Source organism: Calliopsis andreniformis, unplaced genomic scaffold (genome assembly GCF_051401765.1).
Source record: "Calliopsis andreniformis isolate RMS-2024a unplaced genomic scaffold, iyCalAndr_principal scaffold0154, whole genome shotgun sequence".
NCBI classification, from domain to species: domain Eukaryota; kingdom Metazoa; phylum Arthropoda; class Insecta; order Hymenoptera; family Andrenidae; genus Calliopsis; species Calliopsis andreniformis.
This window is the reverse complement of record NW_027480563.1, coordinates 29,262-51,150: the sequence shown is the minus strand read 5'-3', so window position 1 is coordinate 51,150 and position 21,889 is coordinate 29,262.

Below are 21,889 nucleotides of genomic sequence, written 5' to 3'. Positions count from 1 at the left end.
TCAATCCTCAATCCTCAATCCTCAATAGTCAACTCTCAATCCTCAATCTTCAATCCTCAACTCTCAATCCTCAATGCACAGTCCTCAATCCTCTATCCTCAATCTTCAATCCTCAATCCTCAATCCTCAATCCTCAGTCCCCAATCGTCAATCCTCAGTACTCAACCATCAATCCTCAATCCTCAATCCCCAATCCTCAATCCTCAATCGTCAATCCTCAATCCTCAACCTTCAATCCCCAACCCTTAATCCTCAATCCTCAATCCTCAATCCTCAATTTTCAATCCTCAATAGAATATCCTCAATTCTCTGTTTTCAATACTCAGTCCACAATATTCAATCGTCAGTCCTCAATCCTCAATCTTCAACCATCAATCCTCAATCCTCAGTCCACAACACTCAACCTTCAATCCTCAATCCTCAATCGTCAACCCACAATCCTCAACCATCAATCCTCAATCCTCAATCCTCAATCGTCAATCCTCAATACTCAATCCTCAATCTTCAATCATCAATCATCAATCCTCAATCTTCAGTCCTCCATCCTCAATCCTCAATCTTCAATCATTAATCATGAATCCTCAATCCTCAATCCTCTATCCTCAATCCTAAATCCTCAATCCTCAATCCTCAGTCCTCAATCGTCAATCCTCAAACCTCAACCATCAATCCTCAATTCTCAAACCCCAATCCTCAATCCTCAATCGTCAATGGTCAAACCTGAACCTTGAATTCTCAACCCTTAATCCTCAACCCTCAATCCTCAATCCTCAATAGAATATCCTCAATAAAATATCCTGAATTCTCAGTTTTCAATACTCAGTCCTCAACCTTCAATGGTCAGTCCTCAATCCTCAATCTTCAACACTCAATCCTCAATCTTCAACACTCAATCCTCAATCCTCAGTCCACGACTCTCAACCTTCAATCCTCAAACCTCAATAGTCAACCCCAATCCTCAACCTACAATCCTCAATCCTCATTCCTCAATCCTCTATCCTCAACTCTCAGCCCTCAATAGAAATCCTCAATTCTCAGTTTTCAGTACTCAATCCTCAATCTACAGCCTTCACATCTCAGTTCCCAAACATCAATTTTCAACACTCTATCCTCAACACTCAGTCCTCAATCTTCAATCTACAATCCTCAAACCTCAATCTTCAATCTTCAATCCTCGACCCTCGACCCTCAATCCTCAATCCTCAATCCTCAATCCGCAATCCTCAATCCTCAATACTCCAGGCTCAATCCTCAACCCTCATTCCTCAGTCCTCAATCCTCAAACTTCAGTCCTCAATCCCCAATCCACAATCCTCAATTATCAATCCTAAATCCTCAAACTTCATCCTCAATCCTCAATCTTGATACGTGAATACACAATTCTCAATCTTCAATTCTCAAACCTCAATCGTCAATCCTCAATACTCAACCCTGAGTCCTCAATCCTCAATACTCAATCTTCAATCCTTTATCCGCAATCCTCAATACTCAATCCTCAATCCTCAATCCTCAATCCTCAACCGTCAGTCCTCAAACCTCAATCCTCAATCCTCAAGCCTCAATACTCGATTCTCAATCCTCAGTCCTCATGCCTCAACACTCAATATGCAGTTGTCAATCATAAATTCACAGCACTCAATCCTCACCCTTCAGTCCGCAATCCTCAGTCCTCAATCTTCAATCATCAATCATCAATCCTCAATCTTCAATCCTCGATCCTCAATCCTCAATCCTCTATCCTCAATCCTCAATCCTCAACCGTCAATCCTCAATTCTCAATACACAATCCTCAATCCTCAATCCGCAATCCTCAATCTTCAATTCTCAACACTCAATCCTCAATGCTCAATCCTCAATCCTCAATCCTCAATCGTCAATCCTCAATCCTCAACCATCAATCCTCAATCCTCAACCCTCAATCATCAATTCTCAATCCTCAATCTTCAGTCCTCAACACTCAATCCTCAATGCTCAATCCTCAATCCTAAATCCTCAATCCTCAGTCCTCAGTCCTCAATCGTCAATCCTCAATCCTCAACCATCAATCCTCAATTCTCAAACCCCAATCCTCAATCCTCAATCGTCAATAGTCAAACCTGAACCTTCAATTCTCAACCCTTAATCCTCAATCCTCAATCCTCAATCCTCAATAGAATATCCTCAATTCTCAATTTTCAATACTCAGTCCTCAATCTTCAATCGTCAGTCCTCAATCCTCAATCTTCAACTCTCAATCCTCAATCCTCAGTCCACGACTCTCAACCTTCAATCCTCAATACTCAATCGTCAATCCTTAATCCTCAACCATCAATCCTCAGTCCTCAAACCTCAATCCTCAATCCTCAATCCTCAATACTCAATTCTCGGCCCTCAATAAAAAATCCTCAATTCTCAGTTTTCAATACTCAATCCTCAATCTACAATCTTCAAATCTCAGTTCCCAAACATCAATTCTCAACACTCTATCCTCAACACTCAGTCCTCAATCTTCAATCGACAGTCCTCAATCCTCAATCTTCAACCCTCAATCCTCAATCCTCTGTCCACGACTCTCAATCTTCAATCCTCAATCCTCAATAGTCAATCCCCAATCCTCAACCTACTATCCTCAATCCTCAATCCTCAATCCTCTATCCTCAATCCTCAATCCTCAATCCTCAATTCTCAGCTTTCAATAAAAAATCCTCAATTCTCAGATTCCAATACTCAATACTCAACCTACAATCTTCAAATGTCAGTTCCCAAACATCAATTCTCAACACTCTATCCTCAACACTCAGTACTCAATCTTCAATCTACAATCCTCAAACCTGAATCTTCAATCTTCAATCCTCGACCCTCAATTCTCAATCGTCAAACCTCAGTAATCAACTCTCAATCCTTAATACTCAATCCTCAATCATCAATTCTCAATCCTCAATCTTCAATCCTAAACACTCAATCCTCAATGCTCAATCATTATTCCTCTATCCTCAATCCTCAATCCTCAACCATCAATCCTCAACCCTCAATTCTCAACACTCAATCCTCATTGCTCAATCCTCAATCCTCTATCCTCAATCCTCAATGGTCAATCCTCAATCCTCAACCATCAATCTTCAATCCTCAATCCTCAATCTTCAATTCTCAATCCTCAAACTTCAATCCTCAACACTCATTCCTCAATTCTCAATCCTCAATCCTCTATCCTCAATCCTCAATCCTCAATCCTCAATCTTCAATCATCAATCATCAATCCTCAATCTTCGACCCTCAAACCTCAATCCTCAATCCTCAATCTTCAATCACCAATCATCAATCATCAATCATCAATCCACAATCCCCAATCGTCAGTCCACAATCCTCAACCATCAATCCTCAATCCTCCATCCCCAATCCTCAATCCTCAATCGTCAATCCTCAAACCTCAACCTTCAATCCTAAACACTTAATCCTCAATCCTCAATCCTCAATCCTCAATTTTCAATCCTCAATAGAATATCCTCAATTCACAGTTTTCAATACTCAGTCCTCAATCTTCAATCGTCAGTACTCAATCCTCAATCCCCAAAACTCAATCCTCAATCTTCAATCATCAATCATCAATCCTCAATCTTCGATCCTCAATCTTCAATACTTTATCCGCAATCCTCAATCCGCAATCGTCAATCCCCAATTCTCAACCATCAATCCTCAATCCTCAATCCCCAATCCTCAATCCTCAATCGTCAATCCTCAAACATCAACCTTCAATCCTCAACCCTTAATCCCCAATCAACAATCCTGAATCCTCAATTTTCAATCCTCAATAGAATATCCTCAATTCTCTGTTTTCAATACTCAGTCCTCAATCTTCAATCGTCAGCCCTCAATCCTCAATCTTCAAACCTCATTCCTCACTCCTCAGTCCACGACACTCAATCCTCAATCCTCAATCCTCAATCGTCAATCCACAATACTCAACCATCAGTCCTCAGCCCTCAATCCTCAATCCTCATCCCTTAATCCTCAATCCTCAATCCTCAATCCTCAATTTTCAATCCTCAATAGAATATCCTCAATTCACAGTTTTCAATACTCAGTCCTCAATCTTCAATCGTCAGTACTCAATCCTCAATCCCCAATCCTCAATCCTCAATCTTCAATCATCAATCATCAATCCTCAATCTTCGGTCCTCAAACCTCAATCCTCAACCCTCAGTCCTCAACCTTCAGTAATCAACCCTAAATCCTCAATACTCAGTCCTCAATCCTCAATCCTCAATCCTCAATCCACAATCCTCATTTCTCTATCGTCAATCCTCAATCCTCAACCATCAATCCTCAATCCTCAATCCCCAAATATCAATCCTCAATCGTCAATCCTCAAACATCTACCTTCAATCCTCAATCCTTAATCCTCAATCCTAAATCCTCAATCTTCAAGCCTCAACAGAATATCCTCAATTCTCTGTTTTCAATACTCAGTCCTCAATCCTCAATCGTCAGTCCTCAATCCTCAATCTTCAACCCTCAATCCTCACACCTCAGTCCACGACACTCAATCCTCAGTCCTCAATCCTCAATCGTCAATCCACAATCCCCAATCGTCAATCCTCAGTCCTCAATCCTCAATCCTCAATCCTCAATCCCCAACACTCAATCCTCAATCGTCAATCCTCTGTAATCAACCCTCAAACCTCAATCCTCAATCCTCAATCCTCAATCATGATTTCTCAATACTCAATCTTCAATCATCAATCATCAATAATCAATCCTCAATCCACAATCCCCAATCGTCAATCCACAATGCTCAACCATCAATCCTCAATCCTCCATCCCCAATCCTCAATCCTCAATCGTCAATCCTCAAACCTCTACCTTCAATCCTCAACCCTTAATCCTCAATCCTCATTTCTCAATCGTCAATCCTCAATCCTCAATCCTCAACCATCAATCCTCAATCCTCAATCCCCAAACATCAATCCTCAATCGTCAATCCTCGATCCTCAACCATCAATCCTCAATCCTCCATCCCCAATCCCCAATCCTCAATCCTCAATCTTCAATCATCAATCATCAATCCTCAATCTTCAATCTTCAATCATCAATCGTCAATCCTCAACTCTCAATCCTCAACCCTCAGTAATCAACCCTCAATCCTCAATACTCAGTCCTCAATCCTCAATCCTCAATCCTCAATCCACAATCCTCATTCCTCAATCGTCAATCCTCAATCCTCAACCTTCAATCCTCAACCCTTAATCCCCAATCCTCAATCCTGAATCCTCAATTTTCAATCCTCAATAGAATATCCTCAATTCTCTGTTTTCAATACTCAGTCCTCAATCTTCAATCGTCAGCCCTCAATCCTCAATCTTCAGCCCTCAATCCTCACTCCTCAGTCCACGACACTCAATCCTCAATCCTCAATCGTCAATCCACAATCCTCAACCATCAGTCCTCAGTCCTCAATCCTCAATCCTCAATACTCAATCGCCAATACCCAATCCACAATCCTCAATCTTCAATCATCAATCATCAATCCTCAATCTTCAATCCTCAATCCTCAATACTCAAATCTCAATCCTCATTCCTCAAACTTCAATACTCAATGTTCAATGCTCAATACTCAATACTCGACCCTGAATTCTCAGTCCTCAAGCCTCCACACTCAATACTCAATTGTCAATCATAAATTCTATGCACTCAAACCTCACCCCTCAGTCCTGAATACACAGTCCTCAACCTTAAATCCTCAATCTTCAATCCTCAATCCTCAATCCTCAACCCTCAATCCTCAACCCTCAGTAATCAACCCTCAATCCTCAATCCTCAATCCTCAATCATCAACTCTCAATCCTTAACCTTCAATCCTCAACACTCAATCGTCAATGCTCAATCCTCAATCCTCTATCCTCAATCCTCAATCCTCAATCCTCAATTTTCAATCCTCAATAGAATAACCTCAATTCTCAGTTTTCAATACTCAGTCCTCAATCTTCAATCGACAGTCCTCAATCCTCAATCTTCAGCCCTCAACCCTCAATCCTCTGTCCACGACACTCAATCTTCAATCCTCAATCTTCAACAGTCAATCCCCAATCCTCAACCTACAATCCTCGACCCTCAATCCTCAATCCTCTATCCTCAATTCTCAATCCTCAATACTCAGCCGCCAATAGAAAATCCTGAATTCTCAGCTCTCAATACTCAATCCTCCATCTACAATCTTCAAATCTCAGTTCCCAAACATCAGTTCTCAACACTCTACCCTCAACACTCAGTCCTCAATCTTCAATCAACAATCATCAAACCTCAATCTTCAATCCTCATTCCTCAATCCTCAACCCTCAATCCTCAACCTTCAGTAATCAACCCTCAATCCTCAATCCTCAGTCCTTAATTCCTCAATTCTCAATCCTCAATCCTCAATCCTCAATCCTCAATCTTCAATCATCAATAATCAATGCTCAATATTAAATCCTCAATCCTCAATCCTCAACACTCAATACTCAACCCCCAGTAGTCAACCCTCAATCCTCAGTCCTCAACCCTCAATCATCAATTCTCAATCCTCAATCTTCAATCGTCAACACTTAATCCTCAATCCTCAATCCTCAATCCTCAATTTTCTATCCTCAATAGAATAACCTCAATTCTCAGTTTTCAATACTCAGTCCTCAATCTTCAATCGACAGTCCTCAATCCTCAATCTTCAACCCTCGACCCTCAATCCTCTGTCCACGACTCTCAACCTTCAATCCTCAATCCTCAATAGTCAACCCCAATCCTCAACCTACATTCCTCAATCCTCAATCCTCAATCCTCTCTCTTCAATCATCTATCCTCAATTCTCGGCCCTCAATAGAAAATCATCAACTCTCAGTTTTCAGTACTCAATCCTCAATCTACAACATTCAAATCTCAGTTCCCAAACATCAATTCTCAACACTCTATCCTCAACACTCAGTCCTCACTCTTCAATCTACAATCCTCAAACCTCAATCTTCAATCTTCAATCCTCGACCCTCAATTCTCAATCCTCAATCCTCAATCCGCAATCCTCAATCCTTATTACTCAAACCTCAATCCTCAACCCGCATTCCTCAGTCCTCAATCCTCAATCTTCAGTCCTCAATCCCCAGTCCACAATGCTCAATTATCAATCCTATATCCTCAAACTTCAACCTCAATCCTCAATCTTGATACGTGAATACACAGTTGTCAATCTTCAATCCTCAAACCTCAATCGTCAATACTCAATCCTCAACCCTGTGTCCTCAATCCTCAATACTCAATCTTCAATCCTTTATCCGCAATCCTCAATCTTCAATCCTCTATCCTCAATCCTCAATCCTCAATCCTCAATCCTCAATCCTCAGTCCCCAATCGTCAATCCTCAGTACTCAACCATCAATCCTCAATCCTCAATCCCCAATCCTCAATCCTCAATCGTCAATCCTCAATCCTCAACCTTCAATCCCCAACCCTTAATCCTCAATCCTCAATCCTCAATCCTCAATTTTCAATCCTCAATAGAATATCCTCAATTCTCTGTTTTCAATACTCAGTCCACAATATTCAATCGTCAGTCCTCAATCCTCAATCTTCAACCATCAATCCTCAATCCTCAGTCCACAACACTCAACCTTCAATCCTCAATCCTCAATCGTCAATCCACAATCCTCAACCATCAATCCTCAATCCTCAATCCTCAATCGTCAATCCTCAATACTCAATCCTCAATCTTCAATCATCAATCATCAATCCTCAATCTTCAGTCCTCCATCCTCAATCCTCAATCTTCAATCATTAATCATGAATCCTCAATCCTCAATCCTCTATCCTCAATCCTAAATCCTCAATCCTCAATCCTCAGTCCTCAATCGTCAATCCTCAAACCTCAACCATCAATCCTCAATTCTCAAACCCCAATCCTCAATCCTCAATCGTCAATGGTCAAACCTGAACCTTGAATTCTCAACCCTTAATCCTCAACACTCAATCCTCAATCCTCAATAGAATATCCTCAATAAAATATCCTGAATTCTCAGTTTTCAATACTCAGTCCTCAACCTTCAATGGTCAGTCCTCAATCCTCAATCTTCAACACTCAATCCTCAATCTTCAACACTCAATCCTCAATCCTCAGTCCACGACTCTCAACCTTCAATCCTCAAACCTCAATAGTCAACCCCAATCCTCAACCTACAATCCTCAATCCTCATTCCTCAATCCTCTATCCTCAACTCTCAGCCCTCAATAGAAATCCTCAATTCTCAGTTTTCAGTACTCAATCCTCAATCTACAGCCTTCACATCTCAGTTCCCAAACATCAATTTTCAACACTCTATCCTCAACACTCAGTCCTCAATCTTCAATCTACAATCCTCAAACCTCAATCTTCAATCTTCAATCCTCGACCCTCGACCCTCAATCCTCAATCCTCAATCCTCAATCCGCAATCCTCAATCCTCAATACTCCAGGCTCAATCCTCAACCCTCATTCCTCAGTCCTCAATCCTCAAACTTCAGTCCTCAATCCCCAATCCACAATCCTCAATTATCAATCCTAAATCCTCAAACTTCATCCTCAATCCTCAATCTTGATACGTGAATACACAATTCTCAATCTTCAATTCTCAAACCTCAATCGTCAATCCTCAACACTCAACCCTGAGTCCTCAATCCTCAATACTCAATCTTCAATCCTTTATCCGCAATCCTCAATACTCAATCCTCAATCCTCAATCCTCAATCCTCAACCGTCAGTCCACAAACCTCAATCCTCAATCCTCAAGCCTCAATACTCGATTCTCAATCCTCAGTCCTCATGCCTCAACACTCAATATGCAGTTGTCAATCATAAATTCACAGCACTCAATCCTCACCCTTCAGTCCGCAATCCTCAGTCCTCAATCTTCAATCATCAATCATCAATCCTCAATCTTCAATCCTCGATCCTCAATCCTCAATCCTCTATCTTCAATCCTCAATCCTCAACCGTCAATCCTCAATTCTCAATACACAATCCTCAATCCTCAATCCGCAATCCTCAATCTTCAATTCTCAACACTCAATCCTCAATGCTCAATCCTCAATCCTCAATCCTCAATCGTCAATCCTCAATCCTCAACCATCAATCCTCAATCCTCAACCCTCAATCATCAATTCTCAATCCTCAATCTTCAGTCCTCAACACTCAATCCTCAATGCTCAATCCTCAATCCTAAATCCTCAATCCTCAGTCCTCAGTCCTCAATCGTCAATCCTCAATCCTCAACCATCAATCCTCAATTCTCAAACCCCAATCCTCAATCCTCAATCGTCAATAGTCAAACCTGAACCTTCAATTCTCAACCCTTAATCCTCAATCCTCAATCCTCAATCCTCAATAGAATATCCTCAATAAAATATCCTCAATTCTCAGTTTTCAATACTCACTCCTCAACCTTCAATCGTCAGTCCTCAATCCTCATTCTTCAACACTCAATCCTCAATCCTCAGTCCACGACACTCAATCTTCAATCCTCAATCCTCAATTGTCAATCCTCAATCCTCTACCATCAATCCTCAATCCTCAATCCTCAATTCTCAATCCTCAATCCTCAATCCCCAATCCTCAATCCTCAATCTTCAATCATCAACCATCAATCCTCAATTTTCTATCCGGAATCCTCAATCCTCAATCGTCAATCCTCAATCCTCAACCATCAATCCTCAATCCTCAATAACCAATCCTCAATCCTCAATCGTCAATAGTCAAACCTGAACCTTCAATTCTCAACCCTTAATCCTCAATCCTCAATCCTCAATCCTGAATAGAATATCCTCAATAAAATATCCTCAATTCTCAGTTTTCAATACTCACTCCTCAACCTTCAATCGTCAGTCCTCAATCCTCAATCTTCAACACTCAATCCTCAATCCTCAGTCCACGACACTCAATCTTCAATCCTCAATCCTCAATTGTCAATCCTCAATCCTCTACCATCAATCCTCAATCCTCAATCCTCAATCCTCAATCCTCAATCCTCAATCCCCAATCCTCAATCCTCAATCTTCAATCATCAACCATCAATCCTCAATTTTCTATCCGGAATCCTCAATCCACAATCGTCAATCCTCAATCCTCAACCATCAATCCTCAATCCTCAATAACCAATCCTCAATCCTCAATCCTCAATCCTCAGCCCTCAATCCTCAATCTTCAATCATCAATCATCAATCCTCAATCCTCAATCCTCAACCCTCAATCCTCTATGATCAATCTTCAATCCTCAACACTCAATCATCAATGCTCAATCCTCAATCCTCAATCCTCAATCGTCAATCCTCAATCCTCAACCATCAATCCTCAATCCTCAATCCTCAATCTCCAATCCTCAATCCTCAATAGTCAATCCCCAATCCTCAACCTACAATCCTCAATCCTCAATCCTCAATCCTCAATCCTCAATCCTCAATCCTCAATACTCAGCCCTCAATAGAAAATCCTGAATTCTCAGTTTTCAATACTCAATCCTCCATCTACAATCTTCAAGTCTGAGTTCCCAAACATCAATTCTCAACACTCTATCCTCAACACTCAGTCCTTAATCTTCAATCAACAATCCTCAAACCTCAATCTTCAATCCTCAATCCTCAATCCTTAGCCCTCAATCCTCAACCTTCAGTAATCAACCCTCAATCCTCAATCCTCAATCCTCAATCCTGAATCATCAATTCCCAATCCTCAATCCTCAATCCTCAACTTTCAGTGCTCAATACTCAATACTCGACCCTGAATTCTCAGTCCTGAAGCCTCCACACTCAATATTCAATTGTCAATCATAAATTCTAAGCACTCAAACCTCACCCCTCAGTCCTGAATACACAGTCCTCAATCTTCAATCCTCAATCTTCAATTCTCAATCCTCAATCCTCAACCCTTAATCCTCAACCCTCAGTAATCAACCCTCAATCCTCAATCCTCAATCCTCAATCATCAACTCTCAATACTCAATCTTCAATACTGGACACTCAATCCTGAATGCTCAATCCTCAATCCTCTATCCTCAATCCTCGATCCTCAACGCTCAATCCTCAACCCTCAACTGTCAATCCTCAGTCCTCAACCATCAATCCTCAATCCTCAATCCACAATCCGCAATCCTCAATCCTCATTACTCAAACCTCAATCCTCAACCCTCATTCCTCAGTCCTCAATCCTCAATCTTCAGTCCTCAATCCCCAATCCACAATGCTCAATTATCAAACCTAAATCCTTAAACTACAGCCTCAATCCTTAATCTTGAAACATGAATACACAATTCTCAATCATCAATCCTCAATCCTCAATCGTCAATCCTCAATCCTCAACCCTGAGTCCTCAAACCTCAATCCTCAATCCCCAATACTCAATCCTCAATCCTCAATCGTCAATCCTCAATCCTCAACCATCAATCCTCAATCCTCAATCCTCAATCATCAATACTCAATCCTCAGTCTTCAATCATCAATTCTCAATCCTCAATCTTCAGTCCTCAGCACTCAATCCTCAATGCTCAATCCTCAATCCTCTATCCTCAATCCTAAATCCTCATTCCTCAATCCTCAATCCACAATCCTCAATCCTCAATCGTCAATCCTCAATCCTCAACCATCAATCCTCAATTCTCAATCACCAATCCTCAATCCTCAATCGTCAATGCTCGAACATCAACCTTCAATTCTCAACCCTTAATCCTCAATCCTCAATCCTCAGTCCTCAATAGAATATCCTCAATTCTCAGTTTTCAATACTCAGTCCTCAACCTTCAATCGTCAGTCCTCAATACTCAATCTTCAACCCTCAATCCTCAATCCTCAATCCTCAATCCTCAATCTTCAATCATCAATCATCAATCCTCAATTTTCAATCGTCTATCCTCAATCCTCAGCTCTCAATCCTCAACCCTCAGTAATCCACCATCAATCCTCAATCCTCAATCCTCAATTATCAATCCTAAATCCTCAAACTTCAACCTCAATCCTCAATCTTGAAACATGAAAAAACAATTCTCAATCTTCATTCCTCAAACCTCAATCGTCAATCCTCAATCCTCAACCCTGAGTCCTCAATCCTCAATACTCAATCTTCAATCCTTTGTCCGCAATCCTCAATACTCAATCCTCAATCCTCAATCCTCAATCCTCAATCCTCCGTCCTCAAACCTCGAACCTCTATCCTCGAGCCTCAATACTCGATCCTCAATCCTCAGTCCTCAAGCCTCAACATTCAATATGCAATTGTCAACCATAAATTCACCGCATGCAATCCTCACCCCTCAGTCCGCAATCCTCAGTCCTCAATCTTCAATCACCAATCATCAATACTCAATATACAATCCTCAATCCTCAATCCTCAATCCTCAATACTCGACCCTGAATTCTCAGTCCTCAAGCCTCCACACTCAATATTCAACTGTCAATCATAAATTCTAAGCTCTCAAACCTCACCCCTCAGTCCTGAATCCACAGTCCTCAATCTTCAATCATCAATCATCAATCCTCAATCTTCAATCCTCTATCCTCAATCCTCAACCCTCAGTAATCAACCCTCCATCCTCAATCCTCAATCCTCAATCATCAATTCTAAATCCTCAATTTTCAATCCTCAACACTCAATCCTCAATGCTCAATCATCAATACTCTATCCTCAATCCTCAATCCTCAATCCCCAATCGTAAAACCTCAATCTTCAAACATCAATCCTCAATCCTCAATCCTCAATCCTCAACCCTACGTCCACAATCTTCAACCCTCAACCCTCAGTCCTCAATCGTCAATCCTCAATCCTGAATTCTCAATCTTCGAACCTCAATTCTCAACCATCAATTATCAATCCTCAATCCTCAATCCTCAATTCTCAATCCTCAATCCTCAATCCTCAATCCTCAATCCTCAATCTTCAATCCTCAATCCTCAATCCTCAATCCTCAATCCTCAATCCTCAACCCCAAACTTCAACCTGAATTCTCAATCTTGAAACATCAATACACAATTCTCAATCTTCAATCCTCAAACCTCAATCCTCAATCCTCAATACTCAACCCTCAGACCACAATCCTAAATCCTCAGTCTTCAATCGTCAATCCGCAATCCTCAGTCCTCAATACTTAATCCTCGATTCTCACTCCTCAACAGAATATCAGCAATTCTCAGGTTTCAATACTCAATCCACAATCTTCAACCTTCATATCTCAATAATCAAACATCAATCCTCAGTCCTCAATCTTCGACCCTCAATCCGCAATAATCTATCCTCAATCCACAATCCTCAATTCTCAATCCTCAATAGAATATCCTCAATTCTCAGTTTTCAATACTCAATCCTCAATCTTCAATATTCACATCTCAATCCTCAAACATCAATTCTCAACACTCAATCCTCAACCGTCGGTTCTCAATCCTCAATCCTCAATTATCAGTCCTCAATTATCAATCCTCAATCCTCAGCCCTCAAACTTCAATACTCAATCCTCAGTCCTCAGTCCTCAATCCTCAATACTCAATCCTCAACAGAATATCATCAATTCGCAGTTTTCAATACTCAATCCACAATGCTCAATCTTCAAATCTCAACCTTCTAGAATGAATCCTTTACACACGATCCTCAACATTCTGTCCTCAATCCTCAAACTTCAATCCTCAATCCTGAACCCGCAGTCCTCAATCCTAAATATTCAATGCTCAAATCTAAATTCACAAAACTGAATCCTCAACACTCAGTCCTCAAACCTCAATCCTCAATCTTCAATCCTCAATCCTCAATCCTCAATCCTCAATCCTCAATCCTCAATCCTCAATCCTCAATACTCAATCCTCAATCATCAATCCTCGATCCTCAATCCTCGATCCTCAATTCTCAATTCTCAATAGAATATCCTCAATTCTCATATTTCAATACTCAGTCCTCAATCTTCAATCCTCATACCACTATCTTCAAACATCAATCCTCAATCCTCAATCCTCAATCCTCAATCCTCATTACTCAATCCTCAATCCTCAATCCTCAATCCTCAATCCTCAATCCTCAATCCTCAATCCTCAATCCTCAATCCTCAATCCTCAATCCTAAACCTTCAATCCTCAATCCTCAATCCTCAATCCTCAATCCTCGATCGTCAGTCCTCAATCCTCAATCCTCAATCTCCAATCCTGAATCCTCAATCCTCAAACCTCAGTCCTCAGTACTCAATCTCCAATTCTCAAACCTCAATACTCAAACCTCAGTCCTCAGTTCTCAATCCCCAATCCTCAAACCTCAATCTTCAAACATAAATCCTCAATCCTCAATCTTCAGTCCTCAATCCTCAATCCTCAGTTCTCAATCCTCAACCCTCAATCCTCCGTCCTCAAACCTCAATTCTCAATATGCAATTCTTAATCCTCAACCATCAATCCTCGATCCTCAATCCTGAATTCTCAATCCTCAATCCTGAATCCTCAATCCTCAATCTTCAACCTCAATCATCAATCTTTCAACATCAATACACAAAGCTCAATCTTCAATCGTCAAATCTGAATCCTCTATTTTGAATCATCAACCTTCAAACATCAATCCTCAATCCTCAATATTGAATCCTCAATCCTCAATACCCAATCCTCAATACTCAGTCCTCAATCCTCTATCCTCAATGATCAAACCTTAGTCGAGAAACCGCAATCCTCAATATTCAGTGAACAATGCTCAATACTCAAACCTCAATCCTCAATCCTCAGTCCTCAACCCTCAATCCTCAATTCTCAATCCTCAACAGTATATCCTGAATTCTCAGCTTTCAATACTGAGCCGCCAATATTCTATCTTCAAATCTCAATCCTCAAACTCGAAGTCTCAGCTCTCAATCCTCAACCCTCAGTCTACAATCCTCAATCCTCAATCCTCAATCCCCAATCCTCAATCCTCAATCCTCAGTCCTCAAACTTTAATCCTCAGTCCCCAATCGTCAATACCCTATCCTCAATCCTCAATACTCAATCCTGAATCCTCAATCCACAGTCCTCAATCCTCAGTCCTCAAACCTCAGTCCTCAATCCTCAAACCTCAATCCTCAATCCTCAATACGCAGTCCTCAATCCTCCAGCTTCAAACCTCAATCCTCTATCCTCAATTATCAATCCTCAATACTCAAACATCAATCCTCAATTCTCAAACCTCAATCCTCAAACCTCAGTGCTCATACCTCAATCCCCAATCCTCAAACCTCAATCTTCAAACATCAATACTCAATCCTCAATCCTCGGCCATCAATCCTCAATAATCAATCCTCAATACTCAATCCTCAATCTTCAATAGAGTATCGTCAATTCTCAGTATTCAATACTCAATCCTCAATCTTCAATCCTCAAATCTCAATCTCCAAACCTCAATACTCAATCTTCAATCCTCAATCCTCAATACGCAATCCCCAACCCTCAGTCCTCAATCCTCTATCCTCAATGATCAAACCTCAGTAGACAAACCTCAATCCTGAATATTCACTGCTCAATGCTCAATTCTCAATTCTCAAAACACAATAATCATCCCTCAGCTCTCACCCCTCCATCCACAATCCTCAGTCATCAATGCTCAATCCTCAATTCTCAATGTTCAAAAGAATATCCTCAATTCTCAGTTTTCGATACACAATCCACAATCTTCGATCTTCAAATCTCAATCCTTAAACGTCAATTCTCAACTCTCAATCCTCAACCCCCTGTCCACAATCTTCAATCCTCAATCCTCAATCGTCAATCCCCAATCTTCAATCCTCAATCTACAATCCTCAATTCTCAATCCTCAATCATCAATCCCTAATCCTCAATCCTCAATCCTCAGTCCTTAAACTTCAGTCCTTAATATTCAATGCTCAGTCCTCAATTCACAACACTCAATCCTAAACTCTCAGTCTTCAATCCTCAATCTTCAATCCTGAATCCTCAATATTCAATCCTCAACGCTCAACCATCACTCCTCAATCCTCAATCCTCAATTCTCAATCCTCAATCCCCAATGCTCAAACCTTAATCCTCAAACCTCCATGCTCAATCCTCAACCCTCAGTCCTCAGTCTTCAATCCTCAATCCGCAATCCTCATTCTTCAATCCTCAATCCTCAATCCTCAATCCCTAACCCTCAACACTCAGTAATCAACCCTCAATCCTCAATTCTCAACCCTCAATCATCAATCCTCAATACTCAAACCTCAACTCTCAATCCTCATTCCTCGAACTTCAACCATCAATATTCAAATCTCAATCCTCAATTCACAACACTCAATCCTCATCTATCAGTACACAATCCTCACTCCTCAATCCTGAATCCTCAATCTTCAATCCTCAATCCTCAACCATCAACTCTCAATCCTCAATCCCCGATACTCAATCCTCAACCCTCGGTGCTCAGGCTTCAAACCTCAATCCTCAAATCTCAATCTTCAGTCCTCAATCCTGAACCCTCAAGCCTCAACCCTCAACCCTCAGTAATCAACCCTGAACCCTCAATCCTCAATACTCAATCATCAATCCTCAATACTCAATCCTCAATACTCAATCCTCAATCCTCCATTCTCAGTACAATATTCACGACTCTCAGTCTTGAATCCTCAATCCTCAATCTTCGAATCCCAATCCTCAAACCTCAATGCTCAAACATCAATCCTCTTTTCTCAAACCTCAATCCGCAAACCTCAGTCCTCAATGCTCAATTCTCCATCCTCAATAGGATATCCTCGATCCTCAGTTTTCAATACTCATTCCTCAATTTTCAATCCTCAATCCTCAATCCTCAATCCTCAATCCTCTATCGTCAAACCTCAATCCTCAACCATCAATCATCAATCCTCAACCCTCAGTCCTCAATCCTCTATCATCGATACTGAATACTCAATCTTCAATCCTCAATACTCAACCATCAATCCTCAATCCTCAATCCTCAATCCACAACCGTCAATCCTCAATAAAATATCCTCAATTCTCAGTTTTCAATACTCAATACTCAATCTTCAAATCTCAATCTACAAACAACAATTCTCAACACTCAATGGTCAACAGTCAGACCTAAATCTTCAATCCTCAATCCTCAATCCTCAATCTTCAATCCTCAAACCTGATCCCTCAATCCTCAATCCTCAATCATCAATCCTGAATCCAAAACATTCAATCCTCAATCCGCAACCATCAATCCTCAATCCTTAGTCCTCAATCCTCAATTCTCAGTCCTCAACAGAATATCCTCATTTCTTGGTCTTGAATACTCAATCCTGGATATTCAATATTCAAATCTCAATCCTCAAACCTCAATCCTCAATCCTCGATCCTCAATACTCAATACTCAATCCTCAATCCTCAATCCTCGATCCTCAATCCTCAGTCTTCAAACATTAATCCTCAATCTTCAATCCTCAATCCGCAATCCTCAATCCTCAGTCCTCAATCCTCAATCCTCAATCCTCAATCCCTAATCCTCAACTCTCGAACCTCATCCCTCAGCCAACAATCAACAATCCTCAATCCTCAATCCTCATTCCTCAATCTTCAATCCTCAAGCTTCAATCCTCAATCCTCAATCCTCAATCCTCAATCCCCAATCCTCAATCCTCAAGCCTCAATCCTCAATCCTCAACCCTCAATCTTAAATTCTCAATCTGCAGCCATCAATCCTCAATCCTCAATCCTCAATCGTCAATCCTGAAATCTCAATACTCAATAGAATATCCTCAACTCTCAGTCTTTACTACTCAGTCCTCAATCTTCAAACCTCAATCCACAATTCTAAATCTTCTATCCTCAATCCTCAATCCTCAATCCTCGATCCTCAATCCTCAATCCTCAATCCTCAATCCTCAATCCTCAATGCTCAATCCTCAATCCTCAATCCTGAATCCTCATTCTTCAAACCCCAATCCTCAACCATCAGTCCTCAATCCTCAATCCTCAATCCACAATACTCAATCCTCAATAAAATATCGTCCATTCTGAGTTATCAATACTCAATCCTCAATACTCAAATCTCTATGTACAAACAACAATACTCAACACACTATCCTCAAGCCTCAGTCCTCAATGTTCAATCCTCAATCCTCAATCCTCAATCATCAATCGTCAATAAAATATCCTCCATTCTGAGTTATCAATACTCAATCCTCAATACTTAAATATCAATGTACAAACAACAATACTCAACACACTATCCTCAATCCTCAGTCCGCAATCCTCAATACTCAATCCTCAGCCCTCAAACCTCAGTCCTCAATCCTCACTCCTCAATCCTGAATCGTCAATCCTCAATCCTCAATCCTCAACCATCAATCCTCAATCTTCAGTCCTCAAACCACAATACCCAGTCCTCAATCCTCAATAAAATATCATCAATTCTCAGTTTTCAATACTCAAACCTCAATATTCAAATCTCAATCTACCTACAACAATACTCAAAAATCAATCCTCAAACCTCAGTTCTCAATCTTCAGTCCTCAATCCTGAATCCTCAATCTTCAATCCTCAATCCTGAACCCTCAGTCCTCAATACTCAATCCTCAGTCCCCAATCCTCAAACTTCAATCCTCAATCCTCAATCCTCAACTATCAATCCTCAATCCTAAATCCTCAATCCTCAATACTCAATCCTCAATACTCAACCCTCAATTCTCAATACAATATTCTTAATTCTCTGTCTTGAATCCTCTATCCTCAATCTTCAAATACCAATCCTCAATATTCAGTCCTCGGTATTCAATCCTCAATCCTCAATCCTCAATCCACAATCCTCAGTCCACAAACTTCAATCCTCAATATTCAATGCTCAATCCTCAATTCACAACACTCAATCCTCAACTCTCAGTCCTCAATGCTCAACCATCAATCGTGAATCCTCAATCTTCAATCCTCAAACCTCAACCGTTAATGCTGAATACTTAATCGTGAACCCTCAATCCTCAACAGAATATCGTCAATTCTCAGTTTTCAACACTCAATCTTCAACATTCAAACTTCAAATCTCAATCCACAAACCTCAATCCTCTGTGTTAAATACTCAATACTCAACACTCAGCCCTCAACCCTCAGTTCTCAAACATCAAACCTCAATATTCAATGCTCAATCCACAACCGTCAATCCGCAATCCGCAATCATCAATCCTCTAACCTCAATCCTCAATTGTTAATCCTCAACAGAATATGCTCAATTCTCAGTTTTCAACCCTCAATCCTCATTCCTCAAACTTCAATTCTAAATAATCAAAGCTCAATCTTCAATTTACAACACTCAATCCTCAACTATCAGTACACAATCCTCAATCCTCAATCCTGAATCCTGCATCTTCCATCCTCAACCCTCAAACATCAATACTCAACCCTCAATCCTCAATCATCAATCCTCCATCATCAATCCTCAGTACTCAGTCGTCAACCCTCCATCCTCAATGCTCAATCCATAACCTTCTGTTCCCAATCCGCAATCCTCAATCCTCAATCCTCAATCCTCAATCCTCAATCCTCAATCCTCAATACTCAACCCTCAAACCTCAGTCCTCAATCCTGAATCCTCAAACCTCAACCCTCAATCTTCACTCCACAATCCTCAATACTCAAGCCTCAATCCTCAATTCTGAATCCTCAGTCCTCAGCCCTCTATCCTCAATCAACAATCCTCATTCCACAATACAATAACCTCAATCCACATACCTCAATCCTCAAACCTGAATCCTCAATCCTCAATCCTCAATCCTCAACCTTGAGTCCACAAACATGAGTCCTAAATCCTCAACCCTCAATCATCATACCTCAATCCCCAGAATAAGAACTCAATCCTCAATCCTCAATGCTCAACCCTCAACACTCAATCCACAACCATAAGTCCTCTATATTCAATCCTCAATCTTCTGAGTAGTGGGGGTTGAAGATTGAGGATTGAGTATTGAAAACCGAGAATTGAAGATATTCTATTGAAGATTGAGTATTGAGGGTTGAGAATTGAGGATTGTGTATTGAATATTTAGGATTGAGGATTGAGGACTGAGTGTTGAGGATTGAGGTTTGAGGATTGAGGATTGATTATTGAGGATAGAGGTTTGAGGATTGAGGATTGAGGGTTGAGTATAGAGGATTGAGGGTTGAGGACAGAGGGTAGAGGATTGATGGTTGTTAATTGAGCATGGGGCACTGAATATTGAGGATTGCGGTTCGCCGACTGAGGTTTGATCATTGAGGATAGATGTTTGAGGACTGAGGGTTGAGGATTGAGTATTGAGTATGGAGGATTCAAGATTGAGGTTTGAGGGTTTATGTTCGAAGGTTGATGTCTCAAAATTGAGGATTGTGGTTTGAAGACAGAAGGTTGAGAATTGTGTATTGATGTTTCAAGAATGAGAATTGAGGTTGAAGTTTGAGGATTGAGGATTGATAATTGATGATTGAGGATTGAGGATTGAAGTTTGAGGATTGGGGACTGAGGATTAAGGATTGAGGACTGAGGGTTCATAATTGAGGATTGACGATTGAGAATTGAATATTGAGGATTGAGGACTGAGGGTTGATGATTGAGTGTTGAGGATTGTTGTTTGTAGATTGAGATTTGAAGATTGCGGAGTGAGTATTGAAAGCTGAGAATTGAGGATATTCTATTGACTAGTGAGGGTTGAAGATTTAGGAATGAGGATTGAGGATTGAGGACTGAGAGTTGAGGATTCAGGGTTGAGTAATGTGGAATGAAGATGGAGGCTTATGGATTGAGGATTGAGGACTGAGTGTTGAGGATTGCGTGTTGTGAATTGAGGATGGAGCATTGAATATTGAGCTTTGTAGTTTGAGGACTGAGGATTGAGTATTGATGGTTGAGGATTGAGGATTGAGTTTTGCGGATTGAGGATTGAAGAGTGAGGATTGAGGATTGAGGATTGAAGATTGAGTATTGAGGATTGAAGGTTGAAGATTGAGGACTGAGGGTTGAGGATTGAGTGTTGAGAATTGACGTTTGAGGATTGAGATTTGAAGACTGAAGATTGTGGATTGACTATTGAAAACTGAGAATTGACGATATTCTATTGAGGATTTACAATTGAGGTTTGTGTATTGAGGATTGAGGATTGCGGATTGAGGATTGAAGATTGAGGATTGAGGATTTATGTTCGAAGATTGAGGTTTGAGGAATGGGGATTGAGAACTGAGGTCTGAGCTTTGAGTATTGAGGTTTGAGAATTGAAGATTGAGTACTGAGGACTGAGGGTTGAGGATTGAGGATTCAGGATTGGCGATTGAGGATTTAGGATTGAGGACTGACGATCGAGGATTGAGGATTGAGGATTGAGGATTGAGGATTGAAGGTTTAGGATTGAGGATTGAGGATTGAGGATTGAGGATTGAGGGTTGAGGATTGAGGATTGAGGATTGAGGATTGAGGATTGAGGATTGAAGATAGAGGATGAGGATTGAGGATTGAGGCTTGAGGATTAAATATTGAGGATTGAGGTTTGAGAAACTGGGTTTGAAACTTAAGAATTGAGGATTGTGTAATGAAGTCTGAGAATTGAGGATATTGTGTTGAGGATTGAGGGTTGAGGATTGAGTATTGTGAATTGAGGATTGAGGATTGAGAATTGAGGATTGTACATTGAGGATTGAGTTTTGAGGATTGAGGATCGACGATCGAGGACTGAGGATTTAGGATTGAGGGTTGAGGATTAAACAATGAGGATTGAGGGTTGAGGGTTGAGGATCTAGGATTGAGGATTGAACATTGAGGATTGAGAATTGAGGATTGAGGATAGAGGATTCAGGATTGAAGAGTTAGGATTGAGGATTGAGGATTGGGAGTTGAGGATAGAGTATGAGGACTGAGGATTGAGGATTGGGTATCTAGGATTGAGGACAGTCGATTGAGGATTGATGATTGAGGATTGAATATTGATTATCGAGGGTTGAGGGT